This window comes from Poecile atricapillus, chromosome 15 (genome assembly GCF_030490865.1).
Source record: "Poecile atricapillus isolate bPoeAtr1 chromosome 15, bPoeAtr1.hap1, whole genome shotgun sequence".
NCBI classification, from domain to species: domain Eukaryota; kingdom Metazoa; phylum Chordata; class Aves; order Passeriformes; family Paridae; genus Poecile; species Poecile atricapillus.
In genome coordinates this window covers 13,045,868-13,061,270 of record NC_081263.1, presented here as the reverse complement: position 1 = coordinate 13,061,270, position 15,403 = coordinate 13,045,868, and the positions used below count along the sequence as shown (strand labels likewise).

The window sequence follows — 15,403 nt, the reverse complement described above, 5'->3', positions numbered from 1 at the left end:
TAGTAAAAATGTTTCTTCAATGTTGCTGAATCCCACAATTTCATTTGCTGAGTTAAATCCTGGTCTATGGAATTAGGGTATAGTGGCTGTCTTAGTCAATGCAGGAAAGGGTTTTTAGTCAGGTCATTTATTCAATCTACCCATGTACCAGAATATTTTGTGTCAAAATATCCCCACTACCACCATGGGCAGGTACATTGAGCTGGAACAGAAAATGGTTATAGACAAATCTGATCAAACCAAAGTTCCCTTTCTCCCTCAACTGCCTCATTTTGATTTGAAGAAGTTCAGGTGAATCTTTTCCCTGCTGTTATTTGGAGTTTCCTGGATTAGATTTCCAAATAAGACCCTTATTTACCATGTGTGGTATCTCTGGGGGTCCATCACACAGCAGCAGAGCTCCTACCTCTGTGATAAAAAGTTTTAGTTCATCACATTTGTTTTTTCTCTCTTCTATGTAATATCCAAAGCAAAACTCCAACTGTGATACCAGTTAAAACACAAATTCTGCAAACCCTGCTGAACTGGAAACTGAGAACCCCTGGATCCCTGGAAGTGCCCATGGCCAGGCTGGATGGGGCTTGGAGTGACCTGGGATAGTGGAAGGTGTCCCTGCCCATGGCAGGGGTGGCACTGAATGATTTTTAAGGTCCCTTCCTTACCCGCTCTGTTAATCTGTAATTTCTGCTTTCCTCCATCTGCCCAGGAACTGGAAGAGAAAATCCACTGCTGAAAACTGCACTGCTGCATCCTCCTGCCATGAGCTGAGCACAGAACAAGGACACCCTGAAATCCTCACCCTCTCTGCAGCAAACTCCAGGTTTCACTGCTCTGAAGTCCTGCTAATCCATTCTTCCCACAAGGAAACTCCCAGCAGAGCAGGCAGAGCCCTCCCAGCTCCAGCCCTCCCTGACCTCAGGGCTCAGGAAGCACAGCAAGTTTCCAACAGCCACAGTCATTCCCAGGCCAGCATTTCCCAACCCTCAGGTCATGCTACCACTGCACCTGATCCCTAAATCCTTCCCCATCCCTCCAGAAAACCTCTGCTTCACAGAGGTGATTTCAGCTCAGCCCCCCCGGCCAAGCTAGGTCTGGGGGATGTTAAAACTTCCTAAATTGTGGCCTGAGGACACCCCTGCACCCTTTTTGGGGATGGGGAACTCCTCTGTCCTGACCTAAGCACTGACAAACACAGCCCCAACGAGGAAATACCATGGGAAACGTTTCCTCCCAGCACAAGTGCCAGAGGCTGCTCTGTTCCCCCTGACAGAGACAGTTCCAGAGGTGACCAAAGCCTGGCTCCCCCCAGCCCTACAGCACCTCTGCCTGCCCCAAACACAGCATTCCCCAGGGGCAGCACTTCCCCTGCATGCCCTTGCTCTGGGATGTGCCCAGCAGAGTGAGGAGCAGAGCTCACCTCCAGGTTACTCACAAGTCACACTCGCTTCCACCTCCACCAACTGCAAACAGAACTTTTAGGAGCAACACAAGCGATGGATATTGCCCAAACCCGTGTCCAGAGCAACCCACAGGGTGTAATCACAGCCACAGAGGCAAAGAATTAGGCTGGGAAAGACCTTTGAGATCATCCAGTCCAAGCCAACAGCACCTTGTCACCCAGACCACGGCACTGAGTGCCACATCCAGACCTTCCCTGAACACCTCCAGGGATGGTGACTCCAGCACCTGCCTGGGTTGAAGTGATCCCAACTCCATCCCCAACAGCACCAGGGGCTGGTTCTCAGCAAATCCATCGACCTCTGACTCCCTGAACACTCCCACTAGGCCAGGGTGAGGGAGAATCAGCCTCTCCCAGCAGGCTCCCACGGGAGGAATCCTCAGACTGAGCCCAGCACCAAGGTACCCATCCAGTTCATTTCCTGCCCCAGATCCCACTGCTGTGTGCCCCACAGGGCAGCAGCAGGATCTCTCCCAGCACCCCAAGAGCACAGACACAGTCACTCACCAGGGCTGCCTGGGCTCTGGGGCTCTGTCACTCTCCCCGTTCCTGGAGCGGGAGCAGCTCCTCTCCGTGGTTCTTCACCCTGCAGGAACCAGGACATGGAGGGAGGGTAAGCAGATAATCCACGACTTTCTGTGAGGGTGTGCAGTGCTGGGAAGCAAAGCTGCTGCTGTCTGCAAGGATCAGAGCTGGGACTTTCTGAGCTAAGACTCTGAGCTGCTTAGCACGGAGCTGGAAGCAGAGCAGACAGAGGTGGTTGTGTTCCCAGGGCTGAGCACTGGGGAGGTGGTTCAGGCTGGCTCAGGCACCAGAAATCCCACAAAAACTGCTCCATCAGGCTAATGCTGGCAGAGGACAAGGACAGAGGCAGGAATTTTTGGTCATGATGGCTCACGGAAAAAACAGTTTCTTCAAAGTGAAATATCCCACAGTAAAACTTTTCCACAGTTTTGTTTATTTATTTAATATCTGGAAAATGTGCTTTTGAAACTGAAGATTTTGCTTTGGGTTAGACCAGCTTGAAACTATTCCTTGATGAAATTGAAATGTTCTGCTTTAAGTCAGTTCCTCTATGTTCCCTGAGATGCCCCAAATCCTCCTGGAACTTTAAATTAAAGGTCTTTCCTTTCCCTGCCATGGCTGAGATACCTGCCCAGCATGAGAGATGTGCCAGGACATAACCAGGATTCAGAAGTGGAAGCTGCAGGGATTTTTAAGGCATTTTTTGGCTGGGTCACCCAGAAGCTCCTGGCGCAGTGGGGTTGGTCCAGACAGGGTGTGCAGGGATGCTCCTCACAGGGAAGGGTGCAGGGCACAGATTCTCAGCTCTTTGTGCCCCCAAGGATGTTGAATTAAGCCTGGGTGAGGTCTAAGAAGTTGACTGATAACCTGGAGTGGAAGCAGCAAAAAGGTGCCACAGAAAAACCTCACCAGGAGCAAAATCAAGGGAGCTGAAAAAAGGCCACCTTCCACTGTCCCAGGCTGCTGGAAGCCCCATCCAGCCTGGCCTTGGACACTGCCAGGGATCCAGGGGCAGCCCCAGCTGCTCTGGGCACCCTGTGCCAGGACCTCATCACCCTCACAGGGAGGATTCCCTGCCCAGTCTCTGAATCTACTCTCCTTCAGTTCAAGGCCATTCCCTGCTCTCACACTGAATTCCCCCTTACTCTGCGACTCCTATGGAATCCAGGCAGCAAAAGCAGCTGAGCCCAGCCCTTGCAAGGCTGGACTGGATCCACTGAGTGCCCCATCCCACAATTTTTGCAGAATCACTTCAACCCACAATGCAGAAGTGAAGGAGAATGGAGGAAAGTGCTCTGCCAAAATGCAGCATCTTTTGAACGAAGTAACTGCACTAAAATGTGCTGCTTTATTTCCACTCTGGGCTCCCCAAGCCTTTCCCTTCTCTCCCTGAATGATAACGGGCATAAAAATTAAACAGAAGTTCTCCAAGAGCGAAGGAAATGTGCTGAAAAGCAATAAATCACGGGGCTGGATGGCATTCTGAGGGAGCAGGAGGAGGGGAGAAGGGATGGAACAGTGCAGATCCTGACTAAGATATATCACAGACCCTTAAAAACACAGGACTCGTACCCAGGCAGGGACTCTGCACCCTGGGCTCAGTGTGGATGGAGCAGCAAAGGGAGCACACCCAGCACAGCTGAGGGGTTGGAATGTGGTGTCCAGGCTCCCAGCAGGCTCAGATCACAGCCAGTGTCACCCCAGCACCTCACCTGCACCCCCTCCTCACCTGGGGATGGACACCCTGACAGAAACACCTCCTCATTTCCCAAAAGCCACAATTCTGTACCCATTGCTGACTGCTGAGGGCAGAGAACCTGCAAACAGATGGGGTTTGGGGGGGATTTCCCAAAAATGCCCAAAAGTGCTCAGCCAAAAGGCCCTGCAGGATGGCCAGGGCTGCTCCTCTCCCTTCCCAGGGCTGTCCCACTGACACCAGGATCAGCTGGGGACTCCAGGAAAAGGGAAGAGTCAAAGTGAAGCCCAGTGCTGGAGCGGGATCCAGACATTTCCGAGCATCCCACACGGGATGCTCTCACATCTGACCTGGGATCCTGACATCAGCACTTCCAGTCACCTGAAACACTCCCAGGGCATCACACACAATCCCAGTGTTCTGGAAACACCAAGAATCAGCACTGATTTTATTTCCAGCAAACAAGATCACCTTTAATTTCACAGGCACCTCCCACTTCATTAAAGAGTCTGCTCTCCAGGGATTTGCTCCTCAACTGGGGCAGGAAATGAAAAGCCATTTAATTGTGGATAAAGATCCATCTTTGCAGTGCCTATCATAATGATGTGTCATTTCAAAACAAGTGTGGAGCAGGTGTGAGATGGCACCAGCCCTGGATGTGCATAAAAAGGGCTGACAGCAGCAGCGTGTCTCAGAGATAATCAGGTGGTGCAACCTCAAAACTCCTGCTCCCTTTGCGTTCTCTCTCACTCTCTCCACTCAAACTTCTCTGCAAAATTGACTTTTGAAATGGGTGAAAAGAAATGGCATCTCAAGGAAGCCAAGGGGTTTGAAAGAAAGAGAATGGCCCTTGAAATGGTCCCAGCAATGGTCGTGGAAATTGTGGGGCAGGGCTGGTGCTGGTGTTGAGGACGGAGAGGGGAAAATCAACAGCACAGCCAAGGTTCAGGTGACCAGAGCTGTCCTGGAAATCCAGGCATTCCCTGACCAAGTGACATCAGGGTGCTGATGTCTGCCTCGGGAGCTGAGGCAGGTGGGACAGCTTTCTGCTTTCCCTCAGGTGTCCCAGCCCCTCTCTCCACGCTCCAGCACCAAGAGGAGAGATGTGATAAATCACTTTAATACTGAGGGTTTCAGATGGCCTGCAGGGAGCAGAGTCAAAGAACTGCAAGGAGAGCTCATGGATATGTTCTGCTCCTTGTTCTAAGGAAAGGGAAACCTGCAGTTCATCTTTTGAGCTGCTGGGGAGACTCTACAGAATTCAAGGCAGCTCAGCTGGCTCAAGCCTGTCCTAAACAGCTTCCACAGATGAGGCTTTTCCTTCTGAAGAAGCCCCAAATCAGAATCCTCACGTGTGTCCCTCTGTGCTGAGAACTCCTCCAGCTTTCCATGGGAGCTGGGAGCTTGGATCTGATTGTGCCCCAGCCTCTCCTGGGCATAAAACCAGGGGGTGAGCATGGTCCCTGAGCACTGGGAGACACTGGAGAGACTGGCAGAAAACCTGGAGAAACCAAACCATCTGACTTCACCCAAAGGCTCAAAGAGTGGCTCAGCTGGAAGTGTGAGAGTTCCTCCTGACACACCAGAGCAGAGGTCTCTGCCCTTTGTGCTTCTCCAGATGTTATCTCTAACACCATGGATTTATTCAAATCTATTTTTCTAACAAGTACCTTTTCTGCACTTCCTCTCATGGGAGACAAAATAGGGAGGAACCTCGTTTAATTATTGCACTTTAATTAACTGCCTGTTTTGCCAAAGCTCTGCTCCTGTATTCTGATGCAAAGTCACAGCCTTTCACTGTAAGCAATACCTCAGTTTGGCTTCAGTCTTAACTAGTTTTTAAATGTCCTGTTTTCTCCCCTGTGGATCCATACTCACAGAATCCCAGTGTGGTTTGGGTTGGAAGGAACCTTGAAGATCATCTTGTTCCAATTCCCTGCCATGGGCAGGCTGCTGATCCTTCAATTATCACTTCTCTGCTCATCTCACCTTGGGCTGGGTTTCTTTAGCCACTGAACACATCAGACACTTTTCCTGACCGAGCTTTTGGGCCAGGATGCTGCTCAGGGAGTGTGCTGGCAGCTGGCTCTGCTCTCACCTCTGTCCCACACTGTCCTGCTGCAGGAGCTGCAGGCTGGGAGCAGGATGTGCCTTGAATGAGGCAAACAGCAGCAACTTCTGTAACAGAGACAGGAAACCCTAAACCATATCCCAGGCCAGGATGGGAGCAGGGATAGGGTTTCCTGTTTCACTTCAAGGGGCAGACACAGCTCCCCATCGTCCCTAATTTTATATCTTGACATCTTTACCTTCTGCCTGTGAATTCTCTGCTGCTGTCAGAAGGTCACCAGGCCAGTTGGAAAGGCATTTTTCACACCCTGGCTGATCCAGAGGCACCTGGCTGCCTCCTTCCACTGGCAAAATGCTGACAACAAAACTAATTAGAGGGCAGCAGAACTGTGGCTGGGTGACAGCACTGGCCTTTACTGTACCAGCCAAAAATTCAAGGGATTCAGAAGCAGCTCCTGGCTCTTCCCCAGGCTCCTTTTGTGACCTTGGCCTCCAGCTCTGTGCTCTACCCACTGAGGCTGATAACACTTTCCAGATGTGGCCATGAATTTATGGTGAGGAAATAATTCAGTAGTATGGACACAAAGGTCTGTTTAGAATAAAAATATGACTTGGTTAAGTGTCACCCTGAGAATCAGACCTTTCAATATTGTTTTCACAATTTCCAGCCACTTTCCCAGGAAAGTAACTATAAACACAGGTGTTTATACATTCCATTAAAGATTGGCCTTTTGATGGACGTCTCTCATGGCCAGTGTGGTTGGGAAGGTGTTAACCTGACTATCCAATCCCTGGTCAAAAACCTATAAATACTGAAAGAACAAATAAACTTCTTTCTTCTTTCATCTCACTTCGAGCTGTGTCCGTGTGAATCATTTTGTGTCTGACAGTGACAGTTAAGCTTTTCACCAGACTCGTGCACCAGCTGGATATTCCAAATATTCTCACAATATCTGGGCTGAGCAGGTTGAGTGGAACAGGGTGCTCAGAGCAGCTGTGGCTGTCCCTGGATCCTTGGAAATGTTCAAGGTAAGGTTGGATGGAGCTTGGAGCAGCCTGGGACAGTGGAAGGTATCCCTGCTCATGGCAGGGGTGGGATGGGAAGAGCTCTGAGGTCTCTTCCAACCCAAACCATTTCCTGACTCTGTGAGAGGCCCAGGGGATGCTCTGCAGCAGGAGACAGGTCAGGAGGGGTTAACTCCTCCTCACACAGCTGGTGTTGTCACGACACTGGAGAACAGCCAATGGACCCTCATTCATCTTGAAATGAAATCAGGGGTGGCAGAGTGCCCTCCCTGTCCCAGGCATCCCCTGGAGCCCAGCTGCTTCCCCTGCATCCCTCCCCAGCACTGCCCCTGCCTGTGGAGCACCCTGCCAGCCTCCAGACACCCCCACAGCTCCTGGGGAACTGGGATAACCCCAGCTTGGAAAGGGAATGAAAAACTTCTCAACATCCCCAGCCAGATGGTTTTTCCTGTCTATAAAACACGAAGGAGGGCTCAGTGAGCAGGGCAGTGCCTGCTGAATCCCAGCACACCGGGACACCCCGGAGACAGACAGGAAAGGAAAGAGAAGCCCTGAGCAGCCTGTCACAACTTCAGCAGTGGGGATAATTGGTTTGTACACATTTCTCCCACACCCAATTACCAGCTTGGTTTGGTGCTTGATTGTACACGACTCTGGTCCAGCAGAGCTGCTGCTGTTTCCATTCCTGCACATATCACCCAGTCCCTAAATCATTTTTAATAGCTCCTCTCCTCGTGTGCCCTCCCGGCTCATTCCAGCCCCATCAGCATGAGGCAGGTTGCAGATATGGAGGAGCTGACATTTCTCTTTTGAGTAATTTGCAGTGGATTTCTTGCCCGTTTGATGTAGTCATTTTGTTCTCGGCACTGATGTGACATTAATTATTGTTAAATATTCTTATCTGTTACACACAGTTCTGTTTAGATAAAGGTCAGTGCGTGAACCCCTGACAGTGCTCGTTGCTGCCATGCTCCAAAGCCAATTTGTCATCCTCTCCCTTCAATACCTTCATCTCGGTTTCAGTTCATTTTTCCATTAATTCAGGCACAGTAGAGAGCCATTAAAAAATACAAAATCTCTCAGCTGTTTAGCTCAGCACTCGGACAGGGAACGATGAGGCTGAGGAGCACCAGTTGCACAGGGAGGGCAGGGAATAATGCCCAGGAAAATCCAGCAGCTGCCTCTTTCAAGGAACTGTATGGCTGTCCCCCAAATATCTGCACATAGTTCTGCTTTAATGAAGATCTGCTAAGCCTTGTGCAGCACATGGTGCCCTCTCCCAGCTGGATAACAGCACAGTCCCAAGGCCCTGGGATCCTTCCTGGATCCCTGGAAGTGTCCAAGGCCAGGCTGGACAGGGCTTGGAGAACTCTGGGACAGTGGAAGGTGTCCCTGCCCGTGGATGGGGTGGCACTGGATGGGCCTTAAGGCCCTTTCCAACCCAAACCATCCTGGGGTTTATGATTCTCTGCTATGCCCACATCACCTTCTCTTGGCAGAGGACAAGAAGGATGAGCTCAGGCTGTCAGAGCTTCCCAGAGCTGAAGCACCACCCAGCAGTGATCCACGTCCCCAGAGACCTGAGGAACCTGCACCAGCCTCTGCTCTGTCTTGCTTTTTATCTCAATGACCAAATAATTTCCCTCTGCCACCCTGAGGCATCACTTGCCACTGTGTCACCTGCAAGGTGGGGCCTGCAATGCAGGGACAGCTCTGATGGGACTCACTCCAGCACCCCCGGTCCCTGCACACTTTGGGACCTCCTGAAGAGCCAAAATTGTGTCTCCACAGCCTGTCAGGAGCAGGGGTGCTGAGAGCTTCCAGCAGCCCGTGCCCTGGCACGGCTCTCCCTGGGGACAGGTCACACAATCCCACAGGGACACACGTCAGCAGAGCCAGGCTGGCACAGCTGGCAGCAGGACAATGCCAGCCCTGCTCACACTGCAGGGAGCAGGGCTGGAGCAGACCTGTGCTACTGCCCAGCTGCACCTCGAGGGCCTCTGCTCCAGCCCAAGTACAACCCAGCCTGGAGCCCTTCCCACAGCCAGCTCCAGCCCCAGGGATGCTGAGAGCCCTGCAGAGCCATGCACAGGAGAACAGCCCTCAAACCAACTCAGGGACAAGGACCAGGGTGAAGATGCTGAGGAGGCTCCAAAGCCAGCACTGGGATAACCCAAGCTGCCTGGAAAGGTGGGTTCTGCTGCACAAGTAGAGAAGGATGCCAAGGTGGATTTGGCATGACTGAGGTACCACATCATGAGTCATGTGCTCATCCCAGCACTTGACATATGGAAGAACATTTGAACCTTTATTCAAAGTGACATTTCATTTTGCATTGTGTTAAATCATTCTGTGCTTTTAAATAAAAGAGAATAAACTCCCAAACTTGTCCCCCACTCAGTGAAACACAAAGAAATAGTGCAATGTGCTGAATGTAATCAAGTGTGAGGGTTTTTTTTCCCTTCACTTGGAATCACAGAATCATTAAAGCTGAAAAGGGCCTCTTAGATAATTGAGTCCAACAATGCCAAGCCCACCACTAACCCATGTCCCTAAGCCCCATACCCACATGTTTTTTGAACACTTCCAGGGATGATGACTCCACCACTGCCCTGGGCAGTGTGTTCCAGGACTTGACCACTCTTTCTGGGAAGACATTTTCCCTAATTTCCAACCTAAACCTCCCCTTGGCACAGCCTGAGGCCATTTCCTCTCATCCTATCCCTTTTCACCCGGGAGCAGAGACCAACCTGGCTGCCCCCTCTTGTCAGGGAGTTAAAGAGAGCCAGAAGGTCCCCCCCTGAGCCTCCTTTTCCCCCACACTAAACAACCATCTTATTCATCAGAAGCATAAATAAACTCCTGGACACAGGGATACTCCCACCCCAGGGCTGGGGTTGCAGCAGAGCCAGTGGGAAGCAGCAGCACTGCCCCCTCCCCTCTGCTAAATCGGGAGCAGGGAAGGGCGAGAGCTGGCTCCACACGTCAGGAAAGGCATGAGGCAAGGCAGGTCCTCTCCAGCCCTGGGGACAGAGTGTCCTGAGGCTAAAAATACAGAGACAAGCCAAAAAGTCAAGGCTAGCAAGAGGCATGAAGAGAACCTGTTTTTATTTCTGTAGCCAGTGAGCATCCAGAGAGAGCCTGAGCCCCTGGCACTTGGTGCCTGTGTGATGGACAGGCTGCTGCAGCTGGAGGAGTCTGGTTTCCACACAGGGCTGGCCCCTGGCCCCTGCCCCAGGCAGCCTCACACCTTGCCTGCCATTATTTTTAGCTCACAAAGCAGGGTGATGTGCAGGAGCAGAGGGACAGGGCAAAGGATGGAAAGCACGGCCCTGGTGAGGGAGTCAGGATCCAGGTTTATCAAGGTTTGTGAGCAAACTTCAGGATCAGCAGGATCCAAGATGGAAATCTCTCTACCAGCCTTTACCAGTGGGAGATGTTGCACTCCAGAGCAGGACTGGGCTGCCCCATGCTGCTCACAGTGCTCCCACCACACCTGGACACACCTGCCACACGTGGGGCCTCGCCCCTCCTCAGCCCAAAGCACCTCAGCTCCATGGAAAGTGGGGTTTCCACGGAAATTTTCCACCACCAAAAGCAGTGGGATGCAACCTCATGGCTGGCAGTGGCAGTCCTAGGGACAGGGATGCTCCCTGAGCCTGCTCCAACAAAACCATCACAGAATCCCAGAATGAGTGGGATATCTAAGACAATCTCTTTCCAGCCCCATGCCATGGCAGGGACACCTTCTGCTATCCCAGCTTGTTCCCAACCCCATCAAACCTGGCCTTGGACACTTCAGGGATGGGACAGCCACAGCTGCTCTAGGCAATCTGTCCATGACTGGAGCTGTCAGAGCTCAGCTCCCCTCACCTGCACAGCAGGATGGAGCCACTGGAACACCAAGGGAACACCACAAGGAGCCTCTGGCACTGGCTATGTGCCAGGCTGAGCCTCCCACACAGGGCTCTTCAATTCAATTTGCCATCCTCCATTAACCACAATGGATTTACACCCAAACCAGAACTGAAAACAATCAATTATCTGTCTATTTAACCTCACTGCCATGTTATCATTCCCTCTGTCCCATGTCTGGCTCCCCTCTGATATCCAAATTCTTGCAGGGCTGACAGAAATTTGGCCCAGCCTTCACACTGCAGGACAAACTTCCAAGGTAAAGGAAGGATAATATCCCAGTTTCTTCTGCAAGAGTGATTTCAGCACTAACTGCTACAAAAATATGAAAACTCCAGACTTGTAAGTGCAGCTGATCCCTCTGCAACTCACACTCCAGTGCATGGGTTAAGGTCTGTCCTGCTGTAAGGAACCACATCCCTCTGACAGGAATGCTGCTGGAGCTCTGGGGTAAGCAGGCACTTGATTTTCAAGGCTGATGGCAGAGGTACCTCGTGGGAAAAGAGCATCCAAGAAGTTTTACCCATCAGCAGGTGCTGTTGGCTCCAGGCGCTGGTGCAGCCCTGAGAGCCACAGAACAAAAGATCTCCAGTGTGAGGTAATTGATTTTTGGTGCTACTTTGGCCTCTGAAAGCACATCAGATGAGGCAGAGCTGGTCTGAAACTGAAGGGAAGGAGCTACTGCTGCTCTGCCACTGCTGAGCTTTGACACAACACCCAGTAAATCCCAGTCCAGCAGCCACCTGGACCCTCGGTCATGGTGCACAGACAATGGTGCCTCAAAGCTCTGACCAATTCCTCACCCTCATCATCACAGGCACCTCTGGAGAGCCTCCTCCCAAAGGAGCCAGTGATCCCAACACAGCCACAGGAGACTCCCCACAGCCAGGGCACCTCCAGGGACATCCCCAGCATGCACACAGCTCTACAGAGAGGGGGATGTTCATTCTGCACTCAGCTGGGTGGTTTGTTGTACACAAGCAATTCCTTTTCTGTAATGGAATGGGTGGGTGTATCATTACGATTAGGCACAGTTATTACATCCAGCCCTTAATTAGATTTGTGTAATTAGGAATTCACTGAGTTATTTCACACGGTGGAAAAAGTCCTGCCCGGGTGGGGTTACATGAGACAGCAACAGATTCCTCTGGAGCTTCCAGAGCTGACTGATAACCCGGAACAAATGACACCTCCAGTTCTGGGACCTCCACAAGGTGTGCATAATGCTCAACATCAGGCAGATTTTGCATGGCTGAAAGGCAGAAACCAGGCAAAAAGCACATGGAAAATACCATGACAGTTCCTGCCAGTGTTTTCTCCTCCTGCAGAGGTATTCAGGCTGCACAATCAGGAGCCCCCAACACCCAGCTGGGACCAGGAGATTGGGATGTCCCCAAGTGGCCACTGTGGCTTGGACACAGGAATGAGATACTCATGTACCAAACATGGAGAAAGTCCCTGGGAGAAATCCTAATGGATCAGAAGGCTTTTGCACAGGCCAGGCAGGCAGATGGAAGAGCTGACCCACACAGCCCAGGTCCAGCCCCGCTGCTGCACCAGCATCAGGAGCATCAGGACCAAGCAAGTTGGTTGCCCTTTTCTGGGTTGTTTATGCTAGAAAACACCAGCTGAGAGGTGATCCAGGCTCCTTTTCACAGAGGGAAGAGTCAGACCAGACAGAAAATCACCTGGGCTAAAAGAGAAACTGCTACACAGAGAAACCAGGGAATGGTTTGGAGTGGAAGGGGATTTAAACCATTGCAGTTCCCCTGCCACAGGCAGGGATTGCACCCACCAGAGCAGCTTGCTCTGAGCCCCATCCAACCTGGCCTGAACAGGCTGCAGCCACTGCCTTTAAACTCCAGCTGGGGGAGACAGTGAACCCAAAGTCAGTTTAATTCACCCCAGGGCAGAAAAGCATCTTGTGGCACGGTCAGGGGCAGATTTGGACTCACCCTGTGGCACTGCAGCTTTGAAAAGCTCCCTGGGCATTTCCTCCTGGGACAGCACTGCACCTGGCACCTGTAATGGGCTGAGAGCTCTCTGCACCCCACAGGAAAACACCAACAGCACAAAACATTCAGGGAAGCAGCAAGAAAATGCTCTCCTGAGAGACCTGAGCCTGATTTATTTTTTTTTTTTTTCCCATTAGACTATTTTTACAGATGGGGAAATGAAGCAAGAAGCCAGAAATGCCCCCAGCCACAGAGTTATTTACTGGTAAGTGAACAGCCAGCTTTGCTCTCAGACTGCTACCCTGAGCAGTGTCTGCACCTTGAGTAACTCCTCCCAGCCAGGCAGGGTGCCCACACAGCCAAGCTGTGCTCAGGGACCAGGTGGCAGCCAAAGGAATGCTCCACACCTTCCCTTGGCTGGGTCAGAGGTTGCCAAAGGGCCACCAAAGAGCCTCTGAGAAATGAACATTTTTAACTGGCTCTGTGACACCTCCACTGGCTCAGATCCAGCTGGGAAAAGTCACTGCAGGATTTGAAAAAAGCTGGAAGTGAGAGAAAACAGCAGGTCTAAAAGTGGAGATACCAATGTTCCAAAAATCGTGGCTTCTGTTGAGTTCTTTTCCATGAAACTGCTTCTGGCAGGTGGGAAAAGAGGGAATCAGTTACACAAACAACTCAGGAGGATAAGAGCATTTGATTAAGGGGCACTTTGAAGGAGGTTCTTCACAAACATCTGAAGGACTCTAATACATGTTTGCAGTCATGTTTGGAGCTAACTCAAACAAAATGTTTAATTGCACAACCAGGTGAGAGTCAGATTATACACAAAAATCTGGTTTTCTTTTTCCACAGCTTTCCCATAGGTTCATGGTCCCTGCTACTCAAATTTCTCCCAGTCCTGCTTGTGGGAATAACACTTCTGCCCCCCTTCCAGCTCCCACTGCTCAGGGACTTCAATCACAGCCCTCAGTGACTCTCAGGGACCCTCCAAATTCTCAGGCCAATCACAAACAAGCAGCAAAGCTGGAATTTCAAACATTGCTTGAAGCTGAACAACTCTGAGACTCTTCACCATAACAACTTGATGAACAAGCATGGGAGTAACCTCCTGTCTGGAGCAGGGGCTGGTGCAGAGGAACCTGCATCCAACAGGAACCTCTGAGTCCCCAGAGAGCTGCTCCCAGTGCATCATCCCAGACTGCTCTGGGTTGGAAGGCACCTTAAAACTCATCCAGTGCCATCTCCTGCCATGGGCAGGGACACCCTCCTCTATCCCAGGCTGCTCCAAGCCCTGTCCAACCTGGCCTTGGACACTGCCAGGGATCCAGGGGCACCCACAGCTTCTCTGGGCACCCTGTGCCAGGGCCTCAACACCCTCAGAGTGAGGAATTTTTTTCTAACATCCAATCTAAACCTATCCCCTCAGGTAGAAGCCATTCTCTTGTCTTGTTCCTCTATTCCTTGTCTCAAGTCCCTCGGCAGCTCTCTTGGAGCCCCTTTATGCACAGGATGTTTCTGAGGACAATGGTCCTGAAATACTCCAAGAACAGGGGTAGAGTAGATGGACTTAGGGCACAAGTTCATTTTCACTTCACTTAAAAGCAGAAATCCTCCAGTTACAGTCCAAACTTACTCACTGAACCAGAACAGCGGGTGTGCTATCTGCAACATCTCCTGTGGGCATCCCTGCAGCTCCCCACCAGCTTCTGCAACTCAAAACTTGCACAAAAAGCCCAGGAGCTGCTGACCCAGCCCCTCAGCTCTGTGGCAGATCATGCAGATCTGGGATTCAGGGATGGCATGGGACTCCTTGACCACACAGTGGCTCCAAACCCAGCTCTGCCCTCCATAAAGGAGCAGTTCTGGCACAGTGGGGCTGTGCAGGGGCAGCTGGCAGGTCAGCTGGGGTCAGCAAAGCCACGAGGCAGCTGAAGCTGGCCCAGACACATGGAGGCAGCTGGCTGCACCGAGGGGATGGCCTGAGCACACCCCCAAGGGTTTTGGAGAGGGTCCCCCTTAAGCAGCACTCCAACATGGGCTTCTCCCCTGTTCCAAGTATCCACTGCCACTGTGAAAGATCTGCCTCAGATCCCAGCTCCTTCCTCTGCCAAAGCAGCTTGGACCAACCCCAGCATCTTCCCCTTGCTCTGCCCACCCCTGTTCCCCCCAAATCTCCCATTTTGGGCACTCCTGCTCACTGTGGGCCTTCACACAGGGCTGTGTAAGTTCAGATGAGAACCTGGATCCTGGAAATACGATCTGGGATTGGGAAGGGAGAGGCCCCCCCGCTGCCACATCCACAGTGACACTCCTGCTGTGTCCTCACAGAGGTGGAGCTGCTGTGGATTAACAGGAACCTGCTGGGCTCTGCTCCTGCATCCAGCAGATATGGAAACCTGATCCAAGAGGGTCCTGACACAAATCCCTCCTGCTCCCCACCCCTCCCAAGGAGAGTGACTGTCCCTCACTGTTCTGTCTTCTGGGAATGAAAGGGATGCTAAGCCTGTGTCTGTGTGGTGGGAGGGAAGAGCCACAGGGAGATGGGAGGGGGTGAAACATGGTGGTAATTACAGGAGAAAGGTAACAGCCTTGAAGGGAATTACAGAGCAAAGGTGTCTTACAGGGCTACAGCCCTGCCTGGCTCTGGTAATGGATACAGCTGAAATCCCCTCTGGAGTCACCCCCGACAGTGAAGGTGGAACACTGTACCCCTCACACTACAGTCACAGCCATGTTCCTGGACACTGCTGTCCCATG

The 15,403-nt window shown here is 51.7% G+C and overlaps 1 protein-coding gene across 5 annotated transcripts in view; it reads right to left on the bottom strand.

Moving 5' to 3' along the window:
* Positions 1–15,403, bottom strand: part of RALY (RALY heterogeneous nuclear ribonucleoprotein) — a 113,804-nt gene that overhangs the window by 72,468 nt on the left and 25,933 nt on the right. For 4 of the 5 annotated variants that reach the window (XM_058851009.1, XM_058851011.1, XM_058851007.1 and 1 more), the window contains exon 2: positions 1,967–2,045. The exons of the other annotated variant lie outside the window; for it this stretch is intronic. The gene's annotated coding sequence lies outside the window, so the exon portion shown is untranslated. The remainder of the gene's footprint in view (positions 1–1,966; positions 2,046–15,403) is intronic. 5 annotated transcript variants of the gene reach the window in all.